Here is a 7,863-nt window from a genome sequence, read left to right on the forward strand (position 1 = left end):
CAGCAGGGTAATAATCGATCTACCTCTTCCATAGCACCAACTATGTGCCAGGCACTGTTTAAGCACTTTATGTCCATTAGCTCTTTTTTTTTTTTTTTTTTTTTGGTACGTGGGCCTCTCACTGCTGTGGCCTCTCCAGTTGCCGAGCACAGGCTCCAGACGCGCAGGCTCAGCGGCCATGGCTCACGGGCCCAGCCACTCCGCGGCATGTGGGATCTTCCCGGACCAGGGCACAAACCCATGTCCCCTGCATCGGCAGGCGGACTCTCAACCACTGCGCCACCAGGGAAGCCCCCCCATTAGCTCTTTTAAGACTCCTAATAACCCCATAAAGTAGATACTATTATATCCCATTTCCAGATAAGAAAGCTGCAGCACAGAGTCCAGTGAGTAGCAGAACCAGGATTCAAACCCAGGCTCTCTGGCCTGGAATCCAAACTCTTATCTACTGCGCTCTACTGCTTCTTGTAACCCCTAAGATGCTAATTTCCATCTGGGCTTTTTGACTTTCTGTGTAGATGCCTGGAGATGATAAAGCTGGAGGGTCTGGAGGGGGTAGGCTTCCAAGGCTTCTAGCAGACAAGGGAGGCAGGGAAAGAGGGACGGGGAGCTACAACCTGGGAGGGAGGGCTGGAGGGTGCCCGGGGATGCTGGCATTGACTGCCACAACCTCAAAACCTCACAAAGAGACCCGTGCCCCGGCCTGGCACAGAGGAAGTGGAGCTGCCCATCTTCAGATAAGCGTATGGTTCCGGAACACCAGCAGAGGCCATCTGGATGGAAAAGCAGCCTTCCTTCCCATTTTGCTGGGCCACGTCAGCCTTGGGGGCTCTCATCCATTTCCAGCGGAGGAAGCACGCCCCCCTGCGGTACCAGCAGGGGCTTTGAGCCAAGCGTGTCTGTGAGCTGCTGGTTGTCCGTGTGTAGCCACCCCCATCCATTCTCTGTCCGGCTCTGCCCCAGGAGCCGACGTCAATGGACAGCACCCGCGCCCACTGGTTTCTGGAGAAGAGATGTGAAAGGCATCCATCCCCAGCTCCTTCTCTGCCGACCCTCAGTCTGTCTGTCCCCTCTAGTCTGTACAGTCTCAACGGGAGCGATTTTTCCCCCAAGGGGGTGACCACTGGTTCTCAGCAAATGAAAGCCTCACATATTACGATGGCTTGTGACCTTCCAAAGAGCCTCAGCACAAAACCAGATATGCAGGACATCCGTGATATTGACACTTTATGGGGCAAGGAGGGCAAAAGTCTCCAAAGGCTCCTCCCCGGGAGGGGTGTATTGTTTCCCACGGTTGCCGTAACAAAGTAGCACAAACTGATGGCTTGGAACAACTAAATTTGTTCTCTTGCAGTTCTGGAGGCAAGAAGTCTGGAATCAAGGTGTCAGTGGGACCGTGCTTCCTCTAAGGCCTCTAGGGAAGAACCCATTCTTACCTCTTCCAGCTTCACGCGGTTGCTGAGGTCCCTGGTGTACCTTGGCTTGTGGGAGCAACACTCCAATCTCTGCTCCCTTCTTCACGTGGCCCCCTTCCCTGTGTCTCTGGGTCCAAATTCCCCTCTTCTTATAATGACCAGTCACTGGGTGAGGGCCCACCCTAATCCAGCATGATCTTGTTGTGGACTGAATGTTTGTGTCCCCTCCACCCTCCGCCAAAATTCATATGTTGAAGCCTAACCTTCAATGTGATGGTATTAAGAGGTGGGGCCTTTGGGAGGTAATTAGGTCTAGATTAGGTCATGCAGGTAGGACCCTCATGATGGGAGTAGTGTCCTTATTAGGAGAAAACAGAGCAATCTCTCTCACTCTTCATGAGGAAAAGTCATATGAATGCACATCGAGAAGGCAGCCATCCGCAAGCTAGGAAGAGAGTCCTCACCAGACACCAAATCTGCCAGCACCTTGATCCTGGTCTTCCCAGCTCCCAGAACTGTGAGAAATAAATGTCTGATGTTTAAGCCCCCTAGTCTATGGTATTTTGTTAGAGCAGCCTGAGCTACCTAAGATAGAACTCACCTTAACTTGATTACCTCTGCAAAGACCCTATTTCTAAATAAAGTCACATTCCTAAGCATTGGAGGTTAGGACTTAGGCATATCCTGGGTGGGAAACAAATCAACCTACAGTGGGACAATGATGAATAGTGGTTGAGAAGCACGGTTCTGTGCCTACAGCTCCTTTGAGGAGCCCCACTTCCTGTCCTCTCTGCTCTTCTCTCCCTGTTGTTGCTAGTGCCTGGATGCCTCCACAGCCCTTCCGGGCTCCTTTAATCCTGCCCACCCTCTCTAAATAGTCTCTCCATTAGATTCTCTTAAATTAAACCCTAGCACTGTTCTAAGCCCTTTATATACATCACTTTCTTGCCAGGACCTTGACTGATACAATTCAATTTCCAAAAATGGTGATGTGGCACTTTGGAAGCTCTCAGACACGGAAAGTGGGGCTGTTCATTGGTGCAACCACTTTGGAAAATAGTCTGGCAGTATCTGGTCCAGTTGAAGATATACATGCACTGTGACCCAAATCTCCTTTCCTGGAAATTTGCCCTAGAGAAAAGGGGCCCATGGACTTCAGGAGACATGGAATAAAAATGCACCTGGCAGCATTGTTTGCAATAGCCCCAAACTGGAAATAATCCAAAAGTCTGTCAAATGGAAAATGGTTCAATTATAGCCATTGTCCTGTTATTAATAATACAGTAGAGCCATACAATGGAATAATACTCAGCCAGGAAATGAACTGCAACAACACACAAAAACACAGATGAATCCAAAAAAAGCATAACGTTAAATTTTAAAAAGTAATATGCAAAAGAATATATATGATATTATTCCACTTATATAAAATTCAAAACAGGCAAAACTAAACTATATTATTCAGGGATACATACTTAGGAGAGGAAAAGTATAAAGAAAAGCAAGGATAATGCAAAATTTCTCATCAGGACTCTTCAAAAGTTTCAAGGTGATGAAAAACAAGGAAAGATTTCCTTGTGGCAGACCCAAGGAAACTAAGGTGACGTGACAACTAAATGCAATGTGGGATTCTGGACTGGCTCCTGGAACAATAACAAAAAAAAAAGAACTTGAGTAGAAAAACTAGTAAAATCCAAATAAAGTCTGTAGTTTGGTTCACAGTATTGTACCAATATGACTTTCTTTGTTTGACAAACATACCACAGTTATGGAAGATGTTTTTACTAGAGGAAACTGGGTGAGACATACATAGTAACTCTTGGTATTTTTTTTGTAGTTATTTTATCCAACTTTTAAAATTGGTTTTAAAACATTTTTTAAATTGTTTAAAAATGAAAAGATTTTTTAAAGCAATAATGATTCTTGTAAAATTAAGGATAATAGTTACCTCTTGGAGGAGTTGACTGGGAAGGAGAATACGGAGGGCAGGCGCTCTTCAATTCCCTGACCTGGATGGTAGGTGCACACGTGTTTGATTTAAACTAGACATTTATGTTTTATGCACTTTTCTGTATATTCGTTATTTCTCACAACATTTTAATATTAAAAAAAAGACAAAAGAATGATATCACTTCTATGTGGAATCTAAATATGATACAAATGAACTTATCTACAAAACAGAAACAGACTCACAGACATAGAGAACAGACTTGTGGCTGCCAAGGGGGAGGGAGTGGGAGAGGGAAGGATTGGGGGTTTGGGATTAGCAGATGCAAACTATTATATAGAAAATGAATAAACAACAAGGTGCTACTGTATAGCACAGGGAACTATATTCAGTAGCCTGCGATAAACCATAATGGAAAAGAATATGAAAAAGAATGCATATATATGTGTAACTGAATCACTTTGCTGTACAGCAGAAACTAACACAACCTTGTAAATCAACTATACTTCAATAAGATACATTTTTTTAAAGAGAAAAGAAAGTTTTTAAAAAAACAAAGACAAAAGAGATTATCACTCACAGCAGAGAGGTGGATTAGAAACCCACAGCTAGTGAAAGAGGAAAGAATGGTGATGAAGGCGAATAAAAACCTCTGTCTGGTAAAGAGAGAGGGAAGGGGACTTCCCTGGTGGAGCAGTGGATTAGACTCCACACTCCCAATGCAGGAGGCCCGGGTTCAATCCCTCTTCAGGGAACTAGATCCCACGTGCATGTTGCAACTAAGAGTTCACGTGCCGCAACTAAGGAGCCCACCTGCTGCAACTAAGACCCGGTGCAACCAAATAAATAAATATTTTTAAAAAAAGAGAGAGAGGGAAGGAGGGAGAGCGGGAGGGAGGCAACATTGCCTTTACCACAAATGTCCAGCAAATTCACACCCACTCTGTACATACGGGTGTTTTTACACAAGCAATGCAACCATGCATTACTCTGCTCCCAAGACAATACCTCGTCAGTATCTTCCCAGTCAGCGCATGCTCGGAACAGGGCTCATTCTTAATCCCATCCCACCTCCCATTCCCACATGGATACTCAGGTTGTCCCCGGTGTCTCTCTGAGGCACACCAGGCTGCTACCCACCCGCCTCCGTGTACACAACCCTGTACACCTTGGCGAGGCTTTCTAGAGACTCAGTTTCCCCAGGTGGAGGGTCTGTTCAGGGTCGGAAAGCTGTTGTCAAGAATTCATCAATATGGGACTTTTCTGCCCTGTTGCTTTTTTAAAAACTTTTTTTTTTTTTTTTTTGCGGTACGCGGCCTGCTCACTGTTGTGGCCTCTCCCGTTGTGGAGCACAGGCTCCGGACGTGCAGGCTCAGCGGTCATGGCTTCACGGGCCCAGCCGTTCCGCGGCATGTGGGATCTTCCCGGACCGGGGCACGAACCCGCGTCCCCTGCATCGGCAGGCGGACTTTCAACCACTGTGCCACCAGGGAAGCCCAACCGTTTTTAAGTGTACAATTCAGTGGCATTGATAACTTTCACGATGCTGTGCAGCCATCACCACTTTCCATCTCCAAAGCTTTATCCCCCCAAAACTAAACTCCCATTAGCAGTAGCTCCTCCTTTCCCCCTCTCCCCAGCCCTGCTCACCTCTAGTCCACCTTCTGTCTCTAGGAATCTGCCTGTTGTAGATATTTCCTAAGAGTGAAACACAAAGGGCAAATATTATGTGAACCCTGTTGCTTTTTATCTCCCCCACCCCAGACACTCTCCCACCCAGGCACCAGCCTGCCAGAGGGGGCTGAGCGGAGGAAAACCAAGAGGGGAAATTCTGGCTTTTAGGTTCAAGAGGAAAGATGCAGAAGAGTGTCTATTGAAGGAGTATTTCTTCCTGCACCCAGGGAATTAAAACAAGGAAAATGGTCTAAAGTGGGAGGAGGGGAGGGGTCAGAGAGAGGAAGGGAAAGTTAGAAATGGATAGAGGATATGGGGAGGGGGAAGGGTTAGCTGTGACAAAGCGAAAGAGAGGCATGGACATATATACACTACCAAATGTAAGGTAGATAGCTAGTGGGAAGCAGCCACATAGCACAGGGAGATCAGCTCGGTGCTATGTGACCGCCTGGAGGGGTGGGATAGGGAGGGTGGGAGGGAGATGCAAGAGGGAAGAGATATGGGAACGTATGTATATGTATAACTGATTCACTTTGTTATAAAGCAGAAACTAACACACCATTGTTAAGCAATTATACTCCAATAAAGATTAAAAAAAAAAAAAAAAGAAGAAGTGGATGAAAGCCTCCGGGAAAGGACACACATGTTGCAGACTGCTTGGGGTTAGCGCTAAGTACAGGACCCCCGGTGAGATTTGGGATCTGAAAGCAAAGGTGACCTGGGCCCCATTTCCGGTCTGCAATCCTCAGTCGCCCTAGCAGAGTTGGCAGAAGGCGACATATATCAGCCTGTATATCACTCTAAGGCCACAACTTTTCATGGCTGTGGAGTAGCGTGGAGGAACAGTCCAGTGTTTCTGTGCTTCTGAGAACAGAGCAGTGAGCTGTCAGACAGAGCGGGGGTCTCAGAGATGCAGACAAATCCATCACTGGCCTCAGACACCGCCACAGACACCATCCTGAGGGGAGGGGTGACGACCCAGCCAAAACTGACTACATAAACACCCATCAACCCCAAATACAGTGTCTCCCAAGGAAGAAGGGGGTTAGAGAAGAAATTTTAATTGGCTGAGGACCCCCTCGAGTGGTGAGTTTATCTTGAATTAACTGGAAATAATTTTCTGCCCAACTGGTTAATTTTCTGCATAATTGGGAGGGAGGGGGTGGTATTGGGACAGAAACCAGATTCAGTTACAGAATAACAAAAACTTGCATTTCTTGCCCAGCTGAGTTTTGAGGGCTAAGAAACCCAAAGCCATCGCTCAGATTTTATATCTCAATGGCATTTCTGAATTTACTCCATAAGCATTGTAACGATTTGTGCTCCCCTAACGGACATGCAAGTATCACATTTCCCTACACCCACGCCAACACACCCATTGCCAATCTGAAAGGTACATGTCAAAAAAAAAAAAAAAAGTTCACTTCTTTCTTCCCGAACAATCAGTTACATTCACCTGTCCATGGCACGATGAATCCTGTCCACACCAGCTCTTGGTGCAGAAGTGGGAAGAGAAGATCAAACCAATGTTGATGGATTTGGAACGGCAAGTTTCTGGTTGGGAAAATATCGTGGTTCCGGGAGAGGTGTTGTTCCTTTGGGGGTTGTGAAGATCATGTCCAAGGCAACAACGACATGGAGATGACTTTACTGGAAGAGAGCTGGGATGCTCTAGGACAGAGCAAGGACAGAGCCCAGGAGATGCTCCACCCGCCCAGCAGCCAAGCTCTCAGCATCCTCCTCTCCTGCAGACCCGTTTTTCTACCAAGGATCATCACCATTGATCAGGATACCTACCTGGGCACCCACTCTAGGTCCTCTGCCATCAGCCGAGACCTTTACTTCTTTCTTTGCACCAGTGCACAGACTCTCAAGGTTGGAGGAGGCTCAAGTTCAACTATGTAACAGATGCTTAAACTCCTCTGTGGCCGTATCAGTGATGGAGTGCTCCTTCCTTCCCAACACAGCCCATCCCAGCCCTGAAGCCCTGATTGTAGAAAGTCCTCGTCACTAAGAGCTGGAGGCTGGGTGTCTGTAGGTTCCACATTCTTCCAGGGACACAGAGTGAGTGGAAGCCCCTTTCACAGTCAATTCTCATTTCTTCGAGAATGGCATTCTACCCACATATATGTTATAAGTTTCCTAGGGCTGGCATAGCAAAATACCACACAGTTGATGGTTTAAAACAACAAGAAAGTATTGTCTCACAGTTCTGGAGGCCAGTCCAAAGTCAAGGTGTCAGGAGGATTGGTTCCTTCTGGAGGGTCTGAGGGAGAATTTGTCCCACGCCTCTCTTTGAGCTTCTGGGGGCCACTGGAAATACTTAGCGTCCCTTGGCATGAAGATATGTCACCCCAATCTCTGCCTCTGTCTTCACATCCCCTTCTCCTCTGTGTTTCTCCTCCTTTTCTTATAAGGTCACAAGTAATTGGATTTAGGGCTCACCCAGGTAATCCAGAATGATCTCATCCTGAGATCCTTAATTACATCTGCAAAGGCCCTTTTTCCAAATAAGTTTATATATTAGTCTGTTTGGGCTGCTATAAGGAAATGCTACAGATAGGGTAGCTTATAAAAAACACACATTTCTTTCTCACAGTTCTGGAGGGTGGAAGTCTGAGATCAGAGTGCCAGCACGGTTGTGTGTCGGTCCTCTTCCTGATTCATAGCCATCACCTTTTCCCATGTCCTCACATGGTAGAAGGGGCTAAGGAGCTCTGTGGGATCTCTTTTATAAGGGCACTAATCCCATTCATAAGGGCTCCATCCTCATGACCTAATCACCTCCCAAAGGCTCCACCTCCAAATACCATCCATTTGGGGGGT

This window comes from Mesoplodon mirus, assembly GCF_964341445.2.
Source record: "Mesoplodon mirus genome assembly, chromosome: 15".
Classification (NCBI taxonomy): Eukaryota; Metazoa; Chordata; class Mammalia; order Artiodactyla; family Ziphiidae; genus Mesoplodon; species Mesoplodon mirus.